Source organism: Gouania willdenowi, chromosome 1 (genome assembly GCF_900634775.1).
Source record: "Gouania willdenowi chromosome 1, fGouWil2.1, whole genome shotgun sequence".
Lineage (NCBI taxonomy): Eukaryota > Metazoa > Chordata > Actinopteri > Blenniiformes > Gobiesocidae > Gouania > Gouania willdenowi.
The window spans coordinates 17,103,541-17,126,129 of NC_041044.1; the positions used below are offsets into that span (position 1 = coordinate 17,103,541).

The window sequence follows — 22,589 nt, forward strand, 5'->3', positions numbered from 1 at the left end:
GTAGCGGGCACTTGAAAATTTCCCTTATTTTCAATTCCAAAACTTGACAGGTATGACTTTGCATATTTTACATGTTGACACTTTGCACAGTTTACAGTATTCTATTCTGTATTTTACGTTTGTGCATTCATATAACTCTTTTTATTTTTGCATTGTGTGTATTTTTTTCTGCCTATATATGTATTACTAAATTGAGTGTTTGTTGTTGTTCCATGGCCTTGCGGGACAGTCTTTTACATTTCACTGCACATCTGTATGAGCATGTGACCAATAGAAATCTTGAATCTTTGAATCGAATCCTTGTTACAGAAATAGCTTCTTCTTTTTTAAACCAACATATAATCTAGGTTAATGCTAATGCTAGGCTAAGGCTATTGCTGTGCTAATCCGAGGTTAAAGTTAATGCTCGGTCAATGTTAATGCTAGGCTAATGTTATGTTAATGTTAATGCTAGGTTAATGCTAATGATATTGCAATGCTAATGCTATTGCTAGGCTAATTACAATGCTATGTTAAAGCTAGTACTAGGTCAATATTAATGCTACGCTAATGCTAATGCTAGTGCTATGCTAATGGTATAATGAGATTAATCCAACCTGCCCATTTGGAGCTCACTTTTTACAAAAAGTGAAATAACAAGGAGGGAGGAAACATAACTTTTTCCAACTTTGGCCCTCTGAATGAAGCTAAAGTAATGTACATCACCGTTGCAAAACCATTATAAAGTGAATTTTTCATAACACTGCCCCTTTAACTTAAGTCATATAGACCAGTGTTTCTCTTTGTTTTTTTCCCCCAGTATTCTAAGCAAAATGTAGCTAAACAAAGGGGATATTCTATTCAAAAATAGGAGAAATGGGATACTTAAGAGAATAGAAAATTAATAAATACAAGCATTAAAAATGAGGCAGTCACCAGGCAGGAGATGACCAAAAATGATAAAAAAAAAAATATAGAAATAAATCTATTTCAGGCGGCACTATATACTGTTTCTTCACACTTTACAAAGTTACATTCCATAAAATGTGTGTTATCACTACATTATTTCATCATTATGCTCTATAGTTGTTTTTTCCAGTATCCTGAGCAAAATGTAGCTGGACAAAGGGAACATTTGATTCAGAAATAGGAGAACTGGGATACTTGAGCCAAACAAGTCCGAGAACCACTGGTATAGACAATGGAAAACAAAACTAACCAATACAGTAATGGTTATACTGCAGTCCTAAGAATGCAGCACATTCTTGTTTTCTGTAACTGCAGTACGTCATTTTGACCTTTCGACTTTGCATTTCCTTTTTAGGGCATTGAAGGGAGCTACGGTAGCTTCATCCCCTATATGCATCAAATCTAACTCTTCACCTTTCCCTTGTGTCTCCTCCAATAATAATCACTCACAGTCTCCCAGGAACCCATTTCTAATATTACGCTGCACTTCACAGGTCTCAATGCTCTTCAAGCCAGGCCTCTTCTGCATAGCTCTTTAGTGAACAGATAAGAGGGGCTAAGCCTGATGAGATGTTGCATTGCTGACTGCTGATGTGATGTCTGCTTATATGCCCCCCCCCCCCCCCCCCCCCCCCCCCCCCCCCCCAGCAGAGCACAAGACGGGGCCAACACTATAAAAGACAAAATCAACATCAAGGTAATTGATGGAATTGTGTTGTCAGTTAAAGAAGAAGAGGTTTAAAGTGTGTAAGCTGATCTGATCAATGCAGAGATGAAGTTACAGTAGTTAAAAACAGTATGATGGGTGCAGGACAAGTACAGTTATTCCCATTGCTCACACAAGCAGGTGTTGTGTGAGAAAACACACATGGTCATATCGCAGTGAGAAGCATCTCAAGTGCATCTTGTTTACTTTGTGGATCTGGAGTCTTCGAAGTATTCTGAGAACAGGGATGCTCTTATAACAGATATATGCTTTGTTGTTTTGATGATGGCACTGTGGAAAACAGCTTATCGATCACTGAAGTATTAAGACTTTGTAGAATAACCAACCTTAACAGGTCTGTCCTTTGCTTACTGACAACTGTATAAATGAAAAAAATCAGCTTTAGTGTAAAGGTGTTGATTTACAAATCATGCTGCAAATCCTAGATAGAATTGATTTCCAGCTTTCTCCCAGGGCTTCCAATTAAGTAATGGCTCAATGAATCCTATCAAATCTGCATTGGCAGGCGAGAGAGCAGGAGCATTCATTAGATGCCAATAGGGAGGGAGAATTACACAACAATAGTACGCAACTTATGGACACAAAAGTTACCAATGGCGAGTCGGTGAGAGTGACTTGAATGTAAATAGGAGAAAGTTGTTTGTGTTTAAACATAACAGCAAGAAAATATAGTTTTCGTTTCTTGTATCCTTTTTTTTCCACATAATGTTCTTTATTGTCTTATAGGGCAAAGAAGCCTGCCCATTCTTTTTTTTTTTTTTTTTTTTTTTTTTTACATGTGAGGAATGTGACCCCCCCTGATACTTCCTTGTTTGGTATCAACCCTGCTTAGCTACATCAAGGAAGGTCTAAATCTCTAACTCACTTCACAGCAATTGACCCGGAAAAATATTTGCAAATTTGGTTTCTTACTCACTACGTGAATGCCTGGGTTCAATTGCCAGGCAGGAAGCCTTTCTGGGACAGATCTTCCTTCTCCCACTCCCCATGCTTGCATGTGTTCTTTCTGGGTTATTCAGCTTCCTCCCACCATCCAGAAACATGTGCATTAAGATGACTGGCCTCTATGTGGCCTTGCAACAAACTAGTTAAACCCTGTTACCCTGAGTGCAGCTATAGAAGCTGGATGGATTACTATGATTATTATGAATTAAACCCAAAAAGTGACATTTTAAGAGATTATGGCTGACTGTGTTTGAAGTGTCATACTAACGTACTACTCATACTAAGTCTGACGTCAAAATGAGTATGTAGTGCGTTCACATTTGATAGTATGGATGGATTGAGTACATGAGAAATACTGGGATGTATACTATATCGGGACATTTTTAGAAGTATGCACGGTAGGCACGCTAGTCATACACAACCGCCACATAATGCATTCCGAGCAGAATGTCAAATGGTCCTGGGACGGCTTAAAGCGAAAAATCAAACATCCCCTTTTCAAAACAAAAGCATCTCTATTTGTCTTCCTTTAGTTTTTTTTAAACGCTTTTGTAAATAGGGCTCTTGTTTTGAAGTTAACCAAATGTTATGTCAGTAGCACAATGGCGGGTCTCTGAAAACCTCAGAGATGTCAGCATGAAATGTGTTTCCGTGAGTTTTACAGATCAAATGACCACATGTTGATATTTTACTTGGTCACTTTCTCGCTTAAAATGCTTTCAGAACTTCTAAAGGTGGCAAATTGACGTAGATATTTAGCCTCAGTGTGCTTCTGGTTGTTGTCGTTGTAGGTTCGAAATGCATCTTGGGAAACTTGGAAGTATACTTCAGTAGGAACGGTCAGCATCCTAACAATCTTAACCATACTTATAGTATATAGTAGACAGTACGGTATATACTATTTGTACTGCATATACAAAGTATGCTATTTCAAACACAGCCTATGGAGTAAGACTGTGTTTATTAAAACTTAGGATGTAACTGAGGCTTACATCGGGTTCATATTAAAAGTAAAAGCCAAAATGGTAAAATGGCCAAAATATCCAGAGAAGTACCTCCATGAATAAAAGGCTTACATATTGAGTTTTTCTTTGTTTAGAAAAGGGAGAATGTTTTGTCATGTATGATTATTAGAAACAATTAGGTAAATGTTTTTAAGAGAAAAATATGATCAAGTGATCAACGTGTAGCTAACACAACCATTCTACAACATGACAATACACATGATAAGTAGCTACAGAAGATGAATACGTATTTCATCTGGCCCCATGATTATTGTATGGTAATTGTTTTTAGCATGGCTCTTTGTTAATACAGTATATAATGACAGTCAATATCTGGATAAATATTACAGTAAAGTTCACAACTCAACTAACTAAGTATTAGATTGTAGTAGCCAAAGGAGTCTGGTGCTAAATTGTGTAATCTTCTTTCAAAAGGCCACTTGTACCACAGCATTTAGCACTTGATCAAAGTGTCAGTCACCACCAATCCTTGCTGACAATGCCCCTGAACAACTGAGGGCATGGGCTAAACCACTCTCTCTCTCCTAATCTGTGGATGAGGAGGGAAAAAAAACCTTACTTGATGGGGAATTATGGTCAAGTGTTAAGAGCATTTCTAGCGCTTTCCATCTAACAGTGTTGCCTTAACATCCAGTCTCAGCAAATTAGATTTAATGGGTGAAAAATGCCTGATGTACTTGCTAAGGCTGAGAGCTGTAGCCTGTCCTTGTTGAGAGACAAAACTGAAAACTTGTTAGGTTCACTGGAGTCTCCAAATTGAGCATCAGAGTCAAAGCATTACTGTCCATATGTTGTGTTCAGTGTTTCAGTGCTGTTAGCGCTGAGTTAGCCATCTGTTCTGGGTGTCGCTGAATGCTGCTGAGGGAGCTGAGATTGGTTCCAGCATCTTAAACACTTTTATTGATACACACAGACCTGGTCAGAGCAGGTTACACTCCCAGTTAGGATCATGGAAAATAACATTTGCTCCATCTCAGTATCTAGTTTAGACTTTTTTTAGACCTGTGTCCTGGGTATGATGGGTTCACGAGGGGAACAGTACTCAGCCATGTTGGGAAGTCCAGAAATCACACAGCATCTCACCCAATCATACTCACTATGGTTCATGCCAGAAAATACCACAGACCAAGTATTTTCAGTGTAGTCATAGCACTCAACAATTCTGTTTCCTGTGCTACAAGAAACAACAAAGATCTGCTTGTTCATCACTGCAATGTCAAAGTAACTGTGTTTGTGGACCATTTCAGGGACATCGTACCAGGTGTTGGTCACTGGGTTGTAAGCCTCAGCAGAACTCAGATCTCTGAACCCATCGCTTCCTCCAACTGCAAAAATGTGGCCCATATATGCAACGACCCCAAGGTCACACCGAGGTGTTCCCATGGGAGTGATCAGTGTCCACTGGTTGGTGTCTGGGTTGTAATACTCAGCAGTATTCAGTGATCTATTACTCCATCCTCCACATATGTAAATCTTGTTGTTCAGTGTGGTGCAGCTGGCGTCTTCCCTCCCTTCATTCATTGATCCAATGAACGTCCACTGGTTGATGTTGGGCTGGTAGCGTTCAGCAGTTCTGAGTAAGGTACCATCATCATCCCTGCAGCCTCCCATAGCATAGATGTATCCCTTTAGCATGGTAACACTCATTAAGTACCGTGACTCCTGCATTGGTGACATCTCCTGCCAAGTGTGTGTGACTAGGTTAAACCTCCACACTCTGTTACAGGGGCCGGTCCAACTTAAACCACTACCCACAATGTAGAAGCATCTACCAAGGAAGACAGTGCTGTAGAATAGTAAATGAGTCATGGAATCCTCCAGACTGGGATTAGTCTGAACTGTGATCCAGCTGTTAGTTCTGTAGTCAAAGGCCTCTATGGTCTTAGAAAAGAATCTAAACATCAGTAAGACGGCGTTTGGCAAACGACGGCAAAACAAGGTGTTGTTGATCCCAGACTCAGAGCAGAGTAACGAAGGTTGAGACATGACTTTAAGGGTATCAGAGACCAAGAGGTGGGACTCAGGGTTTGTTTTTACCACATCATTGTTAAGCAAATTGTCTGTGATGTAACTTTTGTCCATCAGCCCCAGTCGTACCTTTGGTAACAGAGTAGAAATGGCTCCCTGTCGTTCCTCAGGCATGTGGTTTATCCATCTTAAAACACTTTGATAAACTGTGCTCTCCTGGGTCACAGTAAGGTCATCCTGACCCAGGATATCAGCCAGCTCCTGCACCACAAGCTGCAAAAACTCTACACAGAGTGAAACTTCCTCAAAATTCTCACAGATAAAGTGAAAGGCCTCATTCTTCAGTTGAAACAAAATGGGAATATACCAGACTTTAGTAAACTGCCACAGCCCAATGCATTTTTCTGGGCAGAGATGATCCTTCAGAGCTTCAAAGCATGTTTGTTCCAGAGTCTTTACATTGAACTGATGCACTTCTATCATTAGATCAAAAATATAACTGTTGTCAGAATGACAGAGATTAAGTAAATTCACTGAGTCCAAGGAGTTTGTGGGTTATTGTGTCTCTCTCAGAAGATTGTCCCTCATTAAAGAATACTCAATGTGCTGCTGAGTCCTTTGATGTGTGACCAGCTCCTGATGATGTCATCAGCAGTGTGTGATGATGTCACAGTGAAATTCACACTGACATTCCATCTGCTGGCTCCTGATTGGTGGATGGCATGACAAGTTCTGCGTTCTGTGATGTGTGTGTGGGAGGGTGTAGAGAGGGAGGGTACTGGCTCCTTATTGGTGGATGATGTTCTTTTTTTTGTCCAGCATCCCAATAAGGGTGTGTCTCAGCTATGCATCCTCACTTGAACTTGAGGAAATGCTAATATTCTAGTTTATTATTAGTTTACACTGAGCCTACAGTTTGAAGCATGCAGACAGTTGAGATCAGATGTCTGCTGTAATGTTTTTTCTTGTTTGAACTGGGTGTGTTAATTAAAATGATCATGTGTAGGGTTTCCTTTGGTCATTCATTTCAATACAATTTTGCATTGTACGGTACAATGAATGTACCTGTCTCTAAAAAGGACTTGGAGATAATACTCCTGTTTGACTTTTCACACCTTCATTTTAACAAACTACCAAACTGTGCAACATACAGGGAACCAAACAATTAAATGTTAACCTTGTAACAACTCATTTGGTCTCAGAGTCAAGGAGGAGTAACATGACCAGTTAGAATGGTGTAAAAACCAAACAACGTAGTTATTTGTAGCGGTAGACTACATTTCCCACAATGCACCGCTTCGGGTTGGAGCGTGTTTTCCTGTTATGTAATAAACAGAGCTGACGTGAGTCCACCGTGTCCCGGTTCCGTGATTATACATGGTGTCAGAAGTGACGGACTGCAAGTCTCCACGGTATGTTCAGGTGCAGTACAGTGTAGTTAACTTGCGGAAGAAGTTTTCGTGCACTTTTAAAACCGGAAATGACCGTCACAAAGGTGGAGGCGGTCACCGGTGCTAGTTGCTAGCTGCGAGAGTGCTAGGGGGCGGCTGCACATGGCATGTCGGCGGAGGGAGAAGTGAATGGGAGCGCATCTGAAGAGTCGGCGGAGGGAGAAGTGAATGGGAGCGCATCTGAAGAGTCTGATTCTGAACGCGGAGAAGCCAGGAATCCACACAGAGTGATGGCGACTACTGTACAAATAACTCCACCAGAAATATTTAACTTTTCACATCCTTCAGAATGGCCAAAGTGGATCAGAAGATTTGAAAGGTTTCGTATTGCAACAGCTCTTGACACTAAACCAGATGAATATCAGGTGAATTCACTCCTGTATGCAATGGGTGACGCAGCAGATGACGTTTTGACTGTTTTACCACTGAGTGCTGATGATAAAAAGAAGTATGATGCTGTCAAAACAGCATTTGAACAGCATTATGTTGGAAAACACAATGTAATTTTTGAAAGAGCACAGTTCAACTCCAGGAGGTGAGAGTGCAGAATCATTCATCACATCTGTACACAAACTAGCAGAAAATTGTGGATTCGGAGTGCTTAAAGAAGAACTTATAAGAGACAGAATTGTAGTTGGCATAAGAGACAAAAGACTGTCAGAGCAGCTACAAATGGACTCAGACTTAACTCTTGCTAAAGCCATACAAAAAGTCAGACAGAGTGAAACTGTAAAGAAACAACAAACAATTATGCACAGCAGCTCGGCAGAGGAAAAACCACAGAATATGGACTTGATACAGTCAAATAAAACAAGAAGAAAATCACAGACATGGCAAAAGAGAGAACAAAAGCAAGTAATACAAAATGAAAAAGAGTGCAGTCGCTGTGGTCGGAAGAACAAACACTCATGGAAAGACTGTCCAGCAAAGGATGTACAGTGCCGAAAATGCCAGAAGAAAGGACATTTTGCTGTAGCTTGTCGCAGTAGCAGAGCTGCAGGGTTACGTGAAGTGACAGAAAACCAAAATGATACAGACAGCGAGGATTGTGTGTTCCTGGGAGAAATAGGGACAGAGAGGTCAGAGCCCTGGGTGCAAAATATCAAGTTAAATGGGGAAAATTTAGAATTTAAACTAGACACAGGGGCAGATGTCACATCTATTCCAGAGAATATGTATAGACCAGACAGGGACGGCAGGCTGCAAAATCCTAGAAAGAGACTACTAGGGCCAGGCAGTTACCCACTAAAAGCAAAGGGCTGCTTTGGGGCAACGCTGGTAGTAAAAGGGCGCAGCACGTCACAAAATGTTTACCTCGTGTCAGGTCTTGTACAACCACTATTGAGCAGACCAGCATGTGAGGCTTTAGGACTAGTGTACAGAGTAGACACAGTCACTGAAACAGAGACAGATTTCAGAGCAGCATACCCTGATGTGTTTAAGGGTTTAGGAACGCTGAAAGAGCCTTATCACATAGAGCTGGAGCAGGGAGCAGTACCTGTAGCCCTGTCTGCTCCACGACGTATCCCCCTTCCCCTCAAAGATGCAGTGAGAACAGAACTGCAGAGAATGGAAGAAATGGGAGTCATTTCCAAAGTAACTGAACCAACAGAGTGGTGTTCAGGTATTGTTGTGATTCCCAGACCAGCTAACAAGCCCCCTAGAATATGTGTAGACCTCACACCCCTGAACGCAGCAGTGAAAAGGGAACGGCATATTCTCCCAGCAGTCGAGCAAACTTTAGCAATGATGAAAGACGCTAAAGTTTTCACCAAGCTCGACGCCCGTTCCGGATTTTGGCAAATTCCTATTACAATTGAGTCAAGGCCTCTCACAACGTTCATCACTCCTTTTGGAAGGTTCCAGTTTAACAGACTTCCATTTGGCATAGCATCTGCACCCGAGCATTTCCAGAGGAGAATGTCGCAGATGCTGGAGGAATTCCAGGGTGTGATCTGTCACGCAGATGATGTTCTTGTTTACGGCAGAGACAAACAGGAGCATGATAAGAGACTGCACTGTGTTCTCAAAAAGTTTCAAGAGGTGGGACTCACGCTTAATGAGAAGTGTGAGTTTTCCAAAAGTGACATTATCTTTGTGGGACACAAAGTTTCTGCTAAAGGCATTGAGGCGGATCCAAATAAAGTAAAGGCAATACAGCAGCTGCCACAGCCACAGAGTGTAGAGGATGTGCGTCGTCTCATGGGCATGGCTAACTATTTAGCTAAGTTTATGCCACAGTTAGCCACAATCACCACACCACTAAAGGAGCTGCAGAAAGAGAGAAATGAGTGGATTTGGGCAAAGCCACAGGAAACCGCTTTTCAGAGACTAAAGCAGATATTAAGCTCTCCTGAAGTGCTTGCTCAGTACTCCAACTCAGCAGAAACAAGAGTAGCCGCAGATGCATCGCCATATGGTATTGGAGCCGTACTCACACAGAAGCAGTCTGACAGCTCTTGGCGATCTGTGACATACATCTCCAGAGGACTCACTGACACAGAGAAACGCTACGCGCAAATAGAAAAGGAGGCACTCGCAGTCACGTGGGCGTGCGAAAGACTTTCTTCTTATCTGATGGGACTACAGTTCACACTCATCACGGATCACAAGCCCCTGGTTCCTCTTCTGAGCACAAGAGGCCTGGACGATCTTCCTCCCCGCATCTTGAGATTCCGCCTCAGGCTGCTTCGCTTCACATTCACAATCGTTCACGTTCCAGGGAAGAACCTCGTCACCGCTGATGCCCTGTCGCGAGCTCCACTGGCAGGCCCACCCTCCGCAGGAGATCTTCAGCTTGAGAAAGAGGTAGAGGTTTTTGTGGACTGTGTAGTATCTCATCTCCCAGCTACAGATAAAAGGCTGGAGGAGATAAAGTTAGCACAGGGAAAAGATGAACTGTGTATAAAGATCAGGAAACAATGTGAGTCAGGCTGGCCAGAAAGATGTAGGTTAGACCCAGACATAAAAGGTTATTGGCAACACAGGATGGATCTATATGTAGCACAAGGTCTTCTCATGAAAGGAGAGAGACTTGTGATACCACATCCGCTGAGAGCAGGTATTTTACAATGTTTGCATGAAGGCCACCAGGGCATTTCAAAGTGCAGAGCCAGGGCTAAAGAGGCAGTATGGTGGCCAGGCATCTCCGCACAGATAGGACAGATGGTGGAAAGTTGTGAAACATGTCAAAAACATAGGTTACAGAACTGTGAACCACTATTGCCTACTCCTGTTCCTGACCGTCCTTGGCAGAAGGTTGGCATGGATCTGTTTGAGTGGTCAAAGAAACAGTACATTCTTATTATTGACTTCTTCTCTAGATACATTGAGATAGCCGAACTGAAACACATGTCAGCAGAGGTCACTATTAAGGCAGTCAAAGAGGCCTTTGCGAGACATGGCACTGCAGAAACTGTGGTATCAGATAACGGGCCGCAGTTTTCATCAGAACAGTTCAGGCGTTTTGCAAAAGAATACCAGTTCACACATGTTACGAGCAGCCCCAGGTACCCCCAGGCCAACGGTGAGGCAGAGCGCGCTGTTCGGACCATCAAGGACTTGTGGAAAAAGGACAGTGACTTTAACAGAGCGCTGCTGGCGTACAGAGCCACCCCGCTGGAACATGGGTTCTCGCCGGCGCAGCTGCTCATGTGAAGAAACCTGCGCACCTTCCTTCCCCAGTCTGCAGCCAAACTGGTTCCTAAATGGCCAGATTTGGTCGCTTTTCGAAAAAAGGATGTGGAGCGGAGACGTGAGCAGGCAAAACACTACAATCGGAGACATCGTGCCAGACTACTCCCAAAACTATCGACCGAGGATTTTGAAGTGGAGGCTGGCTTGACCGCAGTGCTGCAGGTGAGGAGACGGTGCACGCTCACGCATCTTTGCTACGGTGAATGCACCGACTATAAACACCAATGTGCTCCTTTGGTGTGCCCGTGGTCCGTGAACGGAGCCAGGAATAACGAGTCCTACACTGAGTGCGCGCTCACATTGAGGGCAGCAGTAAAAAGGAAACATGGAAAAACTTCTGTATATAACATTGTGTTCATGTAAACTGAGATGTGTAAGAACTGGAAGATGCAATATACTGTTGTAGTTCTTGATGTCAATTTATTTTATTTTAAAGTATTTTGAAGTTATTTTTAAGGTATTTATGGCTCCTGGAGGACTTTAAATCAGGTGAGATGAGGTTAAATGGTTCCTTGTAGAGTAAAGGTTACAGACCCCTGACCAGGGGAAGAGGGTTAGGAGACCCCACTATCAGAGCTGGACCCTCTGAATTTAATTCATGGGGTGAAACAATGCAGATTCTAAGTTGGTTATTCTACTGTAATGTTATTTCAAGTACAGCATTTCTGCAAAATAAAAAAAACAGAATACATGCAACCTGTTGTTATGCTTTGCTGTTATTTGAAAATTTATATAGAATAAATGACCTATTATTTCAGCCACTGCTTGTTGCAGAAAAACTTAATATTGACACAAAAACATGAAAACTTTTAGCTAATATATCTCGAGTCGTTGTCAATCTTTACTTCAGGCAAAACTACGGTACGCCAGTTAAAGGAGACATATCATGCTTTTAAATCCTTCCTTTTTACATATAAATCATACAGTTGTGGTCTAGTCACTCTCATAATTTTGAAATTAATAAACAAATAATGCAAACAATCAGCGCATGATGAGCTGCACACATACCGATGCTGTCGGTTGCAGTTTTGGTTTGTCACTGCTCAGCAGCCAGAGCAGACTGGCAGTAAACAGGTAGAAGGATCTCCTGCTAGGGGGACAGCAGCAGAGAGCATCAGAGGCAGGGATCAGTTTGCTTTGACTTGTAACATATGCTAACCTTGCTATTAACTTTTTATTTTTTATTTTCCTCATTTGAGATGTGGCTTGTGAGGGGGAGGGTGCAGAGCAGCAGCACCGCCTCCACACGTGTGTTACATGTAAACAGGTCTTATAATGTTTGTTAGTCCTCTTTAACCATAACCTGGTTTGTGTTTGTGTTACATGTAAACAGGTCTTATAATGTTTGTTAGTCCTCTTTAACCATAACCTGGTTTGTGTTTGTGTTACATGTAAACAGGTCTTATAATGATTGTTAGTCCTCTTAAACCATAACCTGGTTTGTGTTTGTGTGTTACATGTAAACCGGCCTCATAAACACTCTTGGTCTCATAAACCATGTCCTCATAAGCCTGTGATATGTCACATATTTTTCTAAAAGAAAAATGATGATTTTGAAGTCAGATTTGTGTTCTGCTAAAAAAATCAAAATTTTTGATATGCCTTTTAAGTTCACCAGATGTAGCGTTAGGTGTGGTCTCATAAACCACCAAAACGCAAGAAAATCCAAAATCGGTCTCTTAAACCACGTGTGTGTGTGTGTGTGTTTGTGTGTGTGTGTGTGTGTGTGTTGTAGTGTTAATTGACTTGTCTAAATTGATGAAAAAATAAATGGTTTTTATCACCAATTGCCATTTTGAGGAAAAATATAGAGATATGAATATTGTTGTTTTATCTTGTAAATGATATGATTGTCTAAACTGTGTAAATTGAGGTGTAGGATTTTATTATTATGAGTGTGTTACCTCAATAACAAATAGAAATCATGAGACTGATATGATGCCTTGTTATGTAGCAAGTGATGCTAATGCTAATGCTACTCTATAGTTCATTCATTCCATTCATTTTCAGACCCACTTATTCCTGTTTTACAGGGTTGCGGGGGTCTGCCGGTGCCAATCTCTGGCTATCATTGGGCGCTGGGTGGGGGTACACCCTGGACAGGGTGCCAGTCCATCACAGGGCAACACAGACAGACAACCACTCACTCTCATTCACTACTATGGGCAATTTAGAGACTCCATTCAATCTTATAGTCATGTTTTTGGATTGTGGGAGGAAGCCGGAGTACCCGGAAAAAACCCATGCAAACAACACTATAGTTAAAAGACTGTGTGACTATAAGAACATGTCAGATCTTTTGTTTGATGTTCATTGTACTTGGAACCAGTTTGATAAATTACTTTCATACAATTTAAAAAAATATTTGAAAATGACCTTGTCTTAAATGATCTTTTATTCCTTTTTTCCATTTAGGGTGATGATTTTAAGTAGGTGAATTGGTTTGTTTTATTGGTAAATAACTTTAAAATAGTTTAAATGATTTTAATGAAAAAAATTGTATTTTGATAGTGTTTTTTTGTCAGAAGCAGCAACATAAGTGATAGTTTTGTTGATAATGTGGTTATTTGGTCCATTTTTCTATAACCAGTTACATTGTATTTTAGGTTTAATTTCCCTTTCAACTAAGAATCATTTGGCAAGTATTTATTCTGAAAATCCATATTGCAGTAGGTGAATTTCATGTGAATTAATAATTAGAATAAAAATAATTATCTGATAGTTGCAAATATTCTTTTTTAGACTATAAATAAATGTCAACAATGGGAGCTGGAATATGTCTCACATATAAACTTATATTTGTTTTATCAATGTCTGCAGCTGCCAGTATTGATGAGGAGGCTTTGAAAAGCCTTAGTCGTGATGACCTGAAGGATCTTTTTCCTGGAACTGAGATTGATTTCATCAGTCAAAAGATAAACACACATTGGAATAACTAATGGCATTATTACTATGAATATTGTCTCATATTATTAATGCTCTTAATTGTCTTCTTTTTTAAAATCTCCCACAATTTTAATAGTGTGAAAATACCAGTGACCATGATGCCAAAACTTGTAACTTTTTTTCTTTTATTAACCTAAACTTTGGGTGGGACAGCAGCAAGAAAAACCACTTATTATTGTTATTATTATTATTAATATTTCACCATAGTTGACCATCTACACCAAAATGTACAAGTGACTCCAAAATATGAGGTCCCTGAGGAAGAGGCAGGGCTCCACACCACAACGATGGGTGTTAAAGAAGAGTTTCTTCTGCTCAAACAACACAGACAATGACACTGATGGTGACAGAAGTGGTGACACAAGCAGTTCAACCATAATTATTGAGAGCAATGATTGACCTCAGCGAGGACAGTTTAAATGGAGGTTTGTGCTAAAAGTGGGAACAATTCTGTCATAGTTCTGATTTGTGTACATCTAAAAAAGTTTAAACCTGTACTGAGATTATATTTGCCTCTGTCTCATGTGCCAGAGTACATTGTAATGTACACAATGTTGGATAATGACCTGTGTTTTACTGTTATTTTGCTTATGTGTTTACAAATGATTTCATTATTTTCCCCAGGAAAAGCGTCTCCACTTAAATCAGCTGACACAGTCATTTTCCACATAATCAATATCAAACACATTTTTAGAATTTCCTAACAATAAGTAAAACATTAAGCTGATCAAATGAAATGGGTAATTGACCATTCCTAAAAAACATCTGAAAGTCCATTAAGAAAACACTGCTCTACTCAAACTATTATTGTTTTTTAGACTTTAGGTGAAGTGAAGTTTGACCTCTGATAGGTGTACCTTACACTCTTTATGATATAACTGTTTTCTGGTTTTGTCAAACCTAGTGGGGGAAGTAAGTAATGACTTTCTAATATAATTGTGCATTATATTTTAGTCATACACATGCCAATAACTATGATTTATCTTCTCTGATGCTAGTGTAATAGTGTTTCCATGGAAACGTCTTTGCCTCATCGTCTTATTTTATAGTCTGAGGATGCAGGTGAGTCACTACAAAACATTGAGCAAAATGTACAAGAATCCCAACACAAAACCCAACCAAGGCGATTTTGCCCAAATTTTGGACCTTGAGTTCAAGGCTAGACGGGCTTTCATTGATGCAGATATTACAAAGGAAGAAGACTGACCTATAAAACTCTTTGATGTATACCCCTGCTTCAAAGACACTGGAAATGTCAGCTTTTTGACTTCCGTCCTTGGTACTGTGTGTTTCTGTCTGTGCAGTCTGCCCTGTATCAAGCCTACTCAGTGGTAATAACTGAACAGAATTGTGCCCAAGGCAATGGATGAGCTGCATCGCCAAATTGCAACCCCCAATTTTTATTTTTATTAATAATTTAAAAGGTACAATAAACATTAAACACACCCTTTACAATTACTCTACATGTTTTCTCTTAATTGAATATTAATATTACAAATGCTTTTGGATTTTGCACCATTGTTGTTATTGTTCCCTCGAGACAATTACACTATACGTGTAAGTTTATATTGTATTATAGTGCATTATTCTAAATGTTAAATTAGGTTCTATTTTTTTCAATGGTTTGTTGTGTCACAGAATTGCATTGTTTTGTCTTGATATATAAAATAAATATGTGCTAACCACTACATTAATTATAATTAAATTCAGTACATCTACACGTTTGCTATATGTTGTCACCACTAAAATTTTGTATTTTTTTTCTAGATCATCATCAACTCAGGCTGATTAAAACCATCCCATCTGAGCTGGGACATGAACTGATCCATTTATTCACACATTAGTTCTTCTAATGTCTTTAAACATCATATCAGGATCTAAAAAAACCTGATTTACTTAATTTTTCTACGGAGCCCTGGAGGTGACAATGGATGAGAAAAAAAAGAGGTAATTATGTCGGGATCCCGACTTACTAAGTCAGGGCCCCAATTTAATATCTTGGGGCCCGAGTTAATAAGTTGGGGCTCGAGATAGTTAAGTCAAGGGTGCACGAGATAGTAATTTGGGGAACGAGATAGACTGTGGTAATGCCATCAGCGGTTTAAAACTAGAATGCCCATCTTCATCGCGTAGTACGGTAAAGACGTACTGTACCGTGCTTCAAATTTCACCCAATCCATACAGTACTATATGTGTTGTGTGTGTTTTGCGTAATTATGAGGAAATGCTACTGTGATTCCAGTTGAAAATTGACAGGGAGGTACCTGGGAGGCTGTAGAACAAAAATCTGGTGCAGTGTCTCGAAAACAACTTGATTTTCAATGAATTTTTGGTACAATACACCTGTACTGTTGGTGTAATTTATGCTTGCAACTGAGGTGTACTTGAACGCACCATGAAGCATTTTTGGTACAATACGGCTATACAGTGCTGTTGGTGTGATTTCAGGTGTACATGAACGCACCATGAAGCTCCTGTTGGCTTCTGATGGCTTTACCGTAATACGCGATGTAAATGGGCATTCTAGTTTTAAACCGCTGATAGCGTTACCGCAGTCTATCTCAGGCCTCGACTTAATTATCTCGAGCCTTACTATCTCGTGCACCCCCTGACTTAACTATCTCGTGTCCCGACTTATTAACTCGGGCCCCAAGTTAATATCTTGTGCCCCCGACTTAGTAAGTCGGTATCCCGACATAATAACGTTTTTTTTTTATTATCTTTTTTATCTCATCCATGTCACCTTCATATTCTTTAGAATTGTTCTCTAAATAATTTTGAAATATACTTTTGGTAATACATTATAATACGGGTCCCTTACCAAGCATTAAATAACAGTTTAATAATATGTTATTAATTATTATACTGTATTACCTAACATTAATTAACATATCAGTTAATGCATTAATGTTTTGACGTGTACTCGGTAATGAATTAAAATGAACATGTCCATCTTTGTCTTTGATATATTTGCTTGTTTATTCCAATAATAACTTAAAGCATTTCCAACATATACAGAAAGTTCTACCAAAACAGTGAACACAGACGACCCAACAACACCTGCACCAACACCATGGTAACCTAAATAGCCTTCTTGCCCTGCCCATATCAAGCTCAGGTAAACAGAATTACAAAATAAAATACAAAAAGGTATAAGTAATATTACAACTAAAATGTGGCTCCTAAAATTATTAAGCATTAATAAAGGTCACGTAATGTAATAGCTGTCCTTATGTATGCATTACCTGATATACATTGATTAATATATTATTGAAACGTAATAACGTCTCTCAGTCAGTAATCATTTACTTATGGTGTTTAGTCAGTAAGGTGTTACGTAACACTAGAAACTGGACAAAAACTTTCATAAATGTATAGGACTGCCTCATAAGCATTACTAAACCATAGTTAATTAATACTTAATAATGCATTAACTGACATTAATTAAGGGACCCTTATTGCAAAGTGGTACCAAACTTTTTGAGTTATTAAAAATCATGCGGCACGTCCATTGGACAACCAAGATGTTAAAGGGCAAGAGTTACACTGTGAGAATTCATCTTTGATTGTGAACTGATAGGATCAGAACAAAAACAAATAAGCAGTATTACATTGACAAAGTACAGTCACAGGCCGGCAGACGATGGAATACTGGCCTAGCTTTGACTTTACAGTAATAACCTTGGTCATTTTGATACAAAAAGTTTTTTATTTTGTTTCATAACCAATATTTTAGTGATAAAGGACTTAGAAGGACTGAATGGTAAGGACATTTGTGGCATAGCTACCTCATAGAGAGACTGTTTGGGTTTAAGCCCTGGTTTTTCTTAGAGGTGTTTGCATGTTCTTCATAAATTTGGGGTTTTCTTTACACATGTTGGATTCCTGCAACACTCTAATAACATGTATTACATTCACTGGAGTTTTCAAATCAAATTCAACACTGTGGGCCATTTATGCCATAAAACACTCTTAAGTCTTAAGTCCTCTAAGCCCTCATTTCCTAAAGTTGGGTACGGGTACCCCCAGGGGTACGTCAATTGTCATAGGGCATCCGTGAATGAAAATTATAAACACTGACAATATTGGAAATTTGAATATAAATACAGCGGTTAATGTTAAAGCTAGGTTAATGCTAATACTATTGCTAGGTTAATGCAATTGTTAGGCTAATGCTAATGCTAGGTGAATCCTAATGGTAGGCTAATGCTAATGCTCAGTTATTGTTATTGCTAGACTAATGCTAGGTTAATGCTAATGCTAGGTTAATGCTTTTGCTAGGTTAATGCTATTGCTAGGCTAATCCTAGGTTAAAGTCAATGGTAGGTTAAAGCTAACGCTAGGTCAATGTTAATGCTGGGCTAATGCTAATGCTATTGCTATGTTAATGTTAACGTTAGGTTAATGCCAATGCTAGGCTAATGATATTGTTAGGCTAATGCTATTGCTAGGCTAATTAAAATGCTATGTTAAAGCTAATACTAGGTCAATATTAATGCTAGGCTAATGCTAGTGCTATGTTAATGTTAATGTTGATGCTAGATTAATGTTATTGCTTGGTTTTTGCAATTGCTAGGATAATGCTAATACTAGATAATACTAATGCCAATGATAAGCTAATGCAGTACGATGCGAGCCAGCACCTGCATCCTCACTTGCATCCTCAAATGCAAATATTCTAGTTATTATTATTATATATTATTCCTCAACAGGATGGATAATATTCACTTTAGGTAGGACTACATTGTATATTACATTACATTAATATGTTTTTAAGTGTGCAGGAGTAGGAGTAGGGGGTACATGGCTTCAAGTTAAATGTCTGAAGAGGTACGGGACTGTGAAAAGTTCGGGAACCACTGCTCTAAGAAATTTAGAGATTTTAAAAATTATCTGTAAACAAGAGAGCACTCAGAGAACATAACTATGCTAAAAATTCTTTTCTCAATAACATACACATTAACAGACAAACACCGGTGAAAACATTACCTTCTTGGTAATCTAAAATAAGTTACTTTGAAAACATGATAATAATCATAATCATACAGTGATGTCATGTTTTTCGGTTTTAAAGTTACTGGTGTAGTTTTAGTCAAGAAAAAAAATGGCAAAAACAACGATGAAAATCATTAGTCGACAAAAGTAAAATTTTAACATTGTGAATTCCGTGGCGTTTCACTGAGCTGCACTGCAGAGTTAACAGCAGAGTGGCAGATTCATGCTGCTGATTCCACTCCAGTATTGATGTCCTCCCACCCTTAGGGACCACTTATAGTAAAAACAAACCCGAGTCAGCACTTAGTGGGTGCTTAGCCCACCAGATGAGAAAAACATGCTGTCTTTTTATAAAAAAACAACAATGAATCGGTCAAATAGTGAAAAGCGCTAAATAAAACTGGATGTGTTTTCCTCTGAATAAACTGCGTGCAGTTTAGATGTTTTATTGAAATCAAATGCCAAAAAAACTAATCAATGATGTTAAATCCCTCAGTGGCATGTTTTACCTTCATTAAATAGACCAGGTTTTCCCTCATCAATACAGACTGTGCTCGTGCTTAAGTGCCATATCAAGGAAGGGGAATCTAACGTGATTGATTTCAACGTGCATCATAAATTGCATTAGATTATCTGCCTCCCCCTCTCTCCAAGGTGCCATTACCACCTTGTCACTGATTGACGCCAGTGGATAGGAGCTGAGAGGCTGACCTCCAAACATCATTGGTCAGCAAAGTGGGGAGGGGGAGATATACTGCAGTGTGTTTTTTTTTCTGCAGAGGACAGACAGAACATGCTTCATGGCTTCTACTACAGGCCTGCACTAGTCTGTGAAGGTAGAGGTAGCTTCAGCTTCAAATGTCAAATATTCACTGCCTGATCTTTAAGGAGTCTGCTGTCCATATTCATCAGACAATAAAAAAAAAATGGCTGATGGGCTAGTAAGGGTGTAAACACGCTAATAATAATAAACGCCTGCAGTGATAAGATATAAGAACACTCACCTTTGGTTCAGAGGCATTCCAACACCCTAAAGATGTACTCTGCAAATGCAATGAAGAGAAAAGAGAGTTACTATACACATCCATTAATGAAAGTATACCATAGTGCATTTTCTAAGTATACCGTGTGAAACATAAACAGCAAAGAGACTCACTCACTCACGCAGTCTTCATCAAGGTAATGTTTTTCCCATCTCGTCGTCCATCCATTGCAGTGCCAAAGTGTTCTGTGAGAATCCAATTTGTGCTCCAGCCTTTCAGGTCTCATCCTGAGATCCCCACCATGCACCGCATGATTTAGAGCTGACAGCAGACAGATGTAATGTGTTCCTGCTACATCACTTTCTGCATTTCCGCCTCACATTGTGCACCTTTTTTAAAAGTAATCCCTCCCTTGATTACTTTGATTCAGCAAGAATACTGCCTAACGAAAACACACACTGCATCACTTCCTTGTCCACATTCTCAGTGCTGAGCATGCGAGCCGTCTACTCTACTCTTTTCACAGGTCTTCACCAGTCCAGCTATTGGCACAAAGCCGAGTAAGCTGCCTCAGCTTAGCTGGAGGATAAACCAATCAGGTGGCCTGCAGTCGAGCCAAAGACGAAGCTACAAGATGGGGTGGAAAAGAATATGTTCTGTGAGTGTTTGACACTAATCATGTCATCATGGGTTAATGTAAATGCACCCTGTTTACTCAGCAGGCTGGTTCATTTACAGCGTTACTCAAATAGGAGACGTCCTAAAAGACACAGAAGGGTTAGTGTGCTGAGTTTATTGATCTCTGCTTAATCAGTCTACATAGCACTGTGTGATACAAACCAGATAGAAGTGCAATCGTGGAGAAAAAGCTGTTTTTTTTTTGTTTTTTTTTTAATTTGTATTTTAGTTACAGCAAAATAACCAAATACAAGTTAAATCAAATTGATTTTAATTTAGTTTAATTTAATTTATTTGACAGGGACCATGTACAGGAGCATTAATCAGCATATGAAAAGATGCTTTGTACCAGACTTTAGCTTTTGGCGCTCATTTCCACCTGCAGTCCCCAAGACAGACAATTACAAAACACTGTACAAAAAGCATAAAACAATACAGTTCATAACAGTGTTAAAAGTAGATTTCATCAATGGGAAAACTTGCTCCTCTAGAGTCTATACCCATCCCCTACCCTTTTCAGATGTAAAGTTTAGTTGTTTCACATCCAGGCAAAATCATTTTAATTACAGGGGAAATGTTGACTGATCAGTCATTTTTCAACGACAGTGACTATTCTACACATACTGTATATGCTTTACATTAGACATTCAGGAATATCACTCATTACAATATCAGACACTTTAATGCTCCTAAAGGTTGTTGAATACCATGGATTATGCTTGATAGTGTATAGAAACCATAGGCCACTTTGACATTACTGTATTCTCATAGCTTTTATTTATGTATCCATAGAATCGGTAAAAGAGTGAAATCATTCACAGGTTTGTATCTACATTAGAAAAATGAAGACAAAAGTATTACCATAACAGGGAAAATTAACTTTTTATATCGTAACAAATTATTTTTGGGGCAAATGCAGGCAAGACAAATAAATTAATTTAAATTAAAATTCAAAGGAAATATGAAAAAAGACATGCACAGGCCAGACACTTACAGTGCAACTACTTACATTAAGGAGACTTAAAATGAGAGGCGATCAACCTTCCAGCAAGGCTTTTTGTGTTGTTTAAAACAAAAAAGGTAATTACATTAACTGTACTCTGGTGCCCCCGTGCGGTTAAAAAAGGCAACTTTATCATCATCATTATTGTTTTAAATATCTAATTTCTTCAGCATTAATGAAGTCATGCCATAAAATGAAATATTCTATAATACAGTTATATACACCCACTCTCACATGGTTGTACTTTAGCGTTAAAGAATAATTAATTAATTTAAAATTGCAATTAGATTGTCTAACCTGTCTGTTTTACACCAACAAAATATTTTAAATGTCAGCAACCTACACAGTAGGCTAATTTTGGATGGTTTACCCCATTTATAAATAATAACTGTATTAATCTAACAAATAAACAAGAAAATACAACCTAAAAGTAAAAAAAAAAGAAGAAGATGATCGACTACTTTTTTTTTATTGTTAAGCGCTTTGAGATGACTTTTGCGCTATATAAATAAAGTTGAATAAAACACTGAGTTCATGAACCTGGTCTCATAAACCAGTGCTTCTCAACTGGTCTCACCCTGGGACCCACATTTTGCCACGGTCATTCAATCGCCACACACTTTTTTTTTTTTCTAGAATTCAACCAACCAAATGTAGTTTTTCAAAAATAGCTGTTGAAAACACATACTGTATACCATCTTTTTAAAAAACATAAACCTATATATTTTCCTGTGCAACATGCATTTCACAGAAGAAAGGTTTCTTTTTCGAAATAAAAGACAAGTCCAACATGAGAGACATTGAGTAATTTTTTTTTTTTTTTGACCAGCTGTCCACGACCCACCCAGTATAGGTTAGCGACCCACTTTTGGGTCCCGACCGACCAGTTGAGAATGCCTGTCATAAACACATGGAACGAAAACTTGATGCTAAAATAACAGTTACATATTGACATAAAAGATGTTGTGTGTTAAATGAAATAGCCATTTTAATCTTAGACAACCATGTATCTGTTCCTGTATTTGAACCAACAACAACAACAACAACAACAACAACAACAACAACAACAACAACAACAACAACAACATTATTATTATAATACATTTATCATGATTATTACAAGGCCCTGAAATTGCTGTGAGGTGAATCATGTACATGGTTCTATAGAAGACAAAAGAAGAGCACAAACCGGTTCTTCCTCTGAGCCCGAACACGAAACAGTTA

At 39.1% G+C, this 22,589-nt stretch overlaps 1 protein-coding gene across 1 annotated transcript in view; it reads right to left on the bottom strand.

The window, feature by feature from the left end:
• Positions 1–20,213, bottom strand: part of sorbs2a (sorbin and SH3 domain containing 2a) — a 108,607-nt gene extending 88,394 nt beyond the window's left edge. Inside the window, exons 1-2 of the mRNA XM_028472695.1 lie at positions 19,862–20,213; positions 19,706–19,744 (exon numbers count right to left, since the gene is read on the bottom strand). The gene's annotated coding sequence lies outside the window, so the exon portion shown is untranslated. The remainder of the gene's footprint in view (positions 1–19,705; positions 19,745–19,861) is intronic.
• Positions 20,214–22,589: the final 2,376 nt, after the last annotated feature.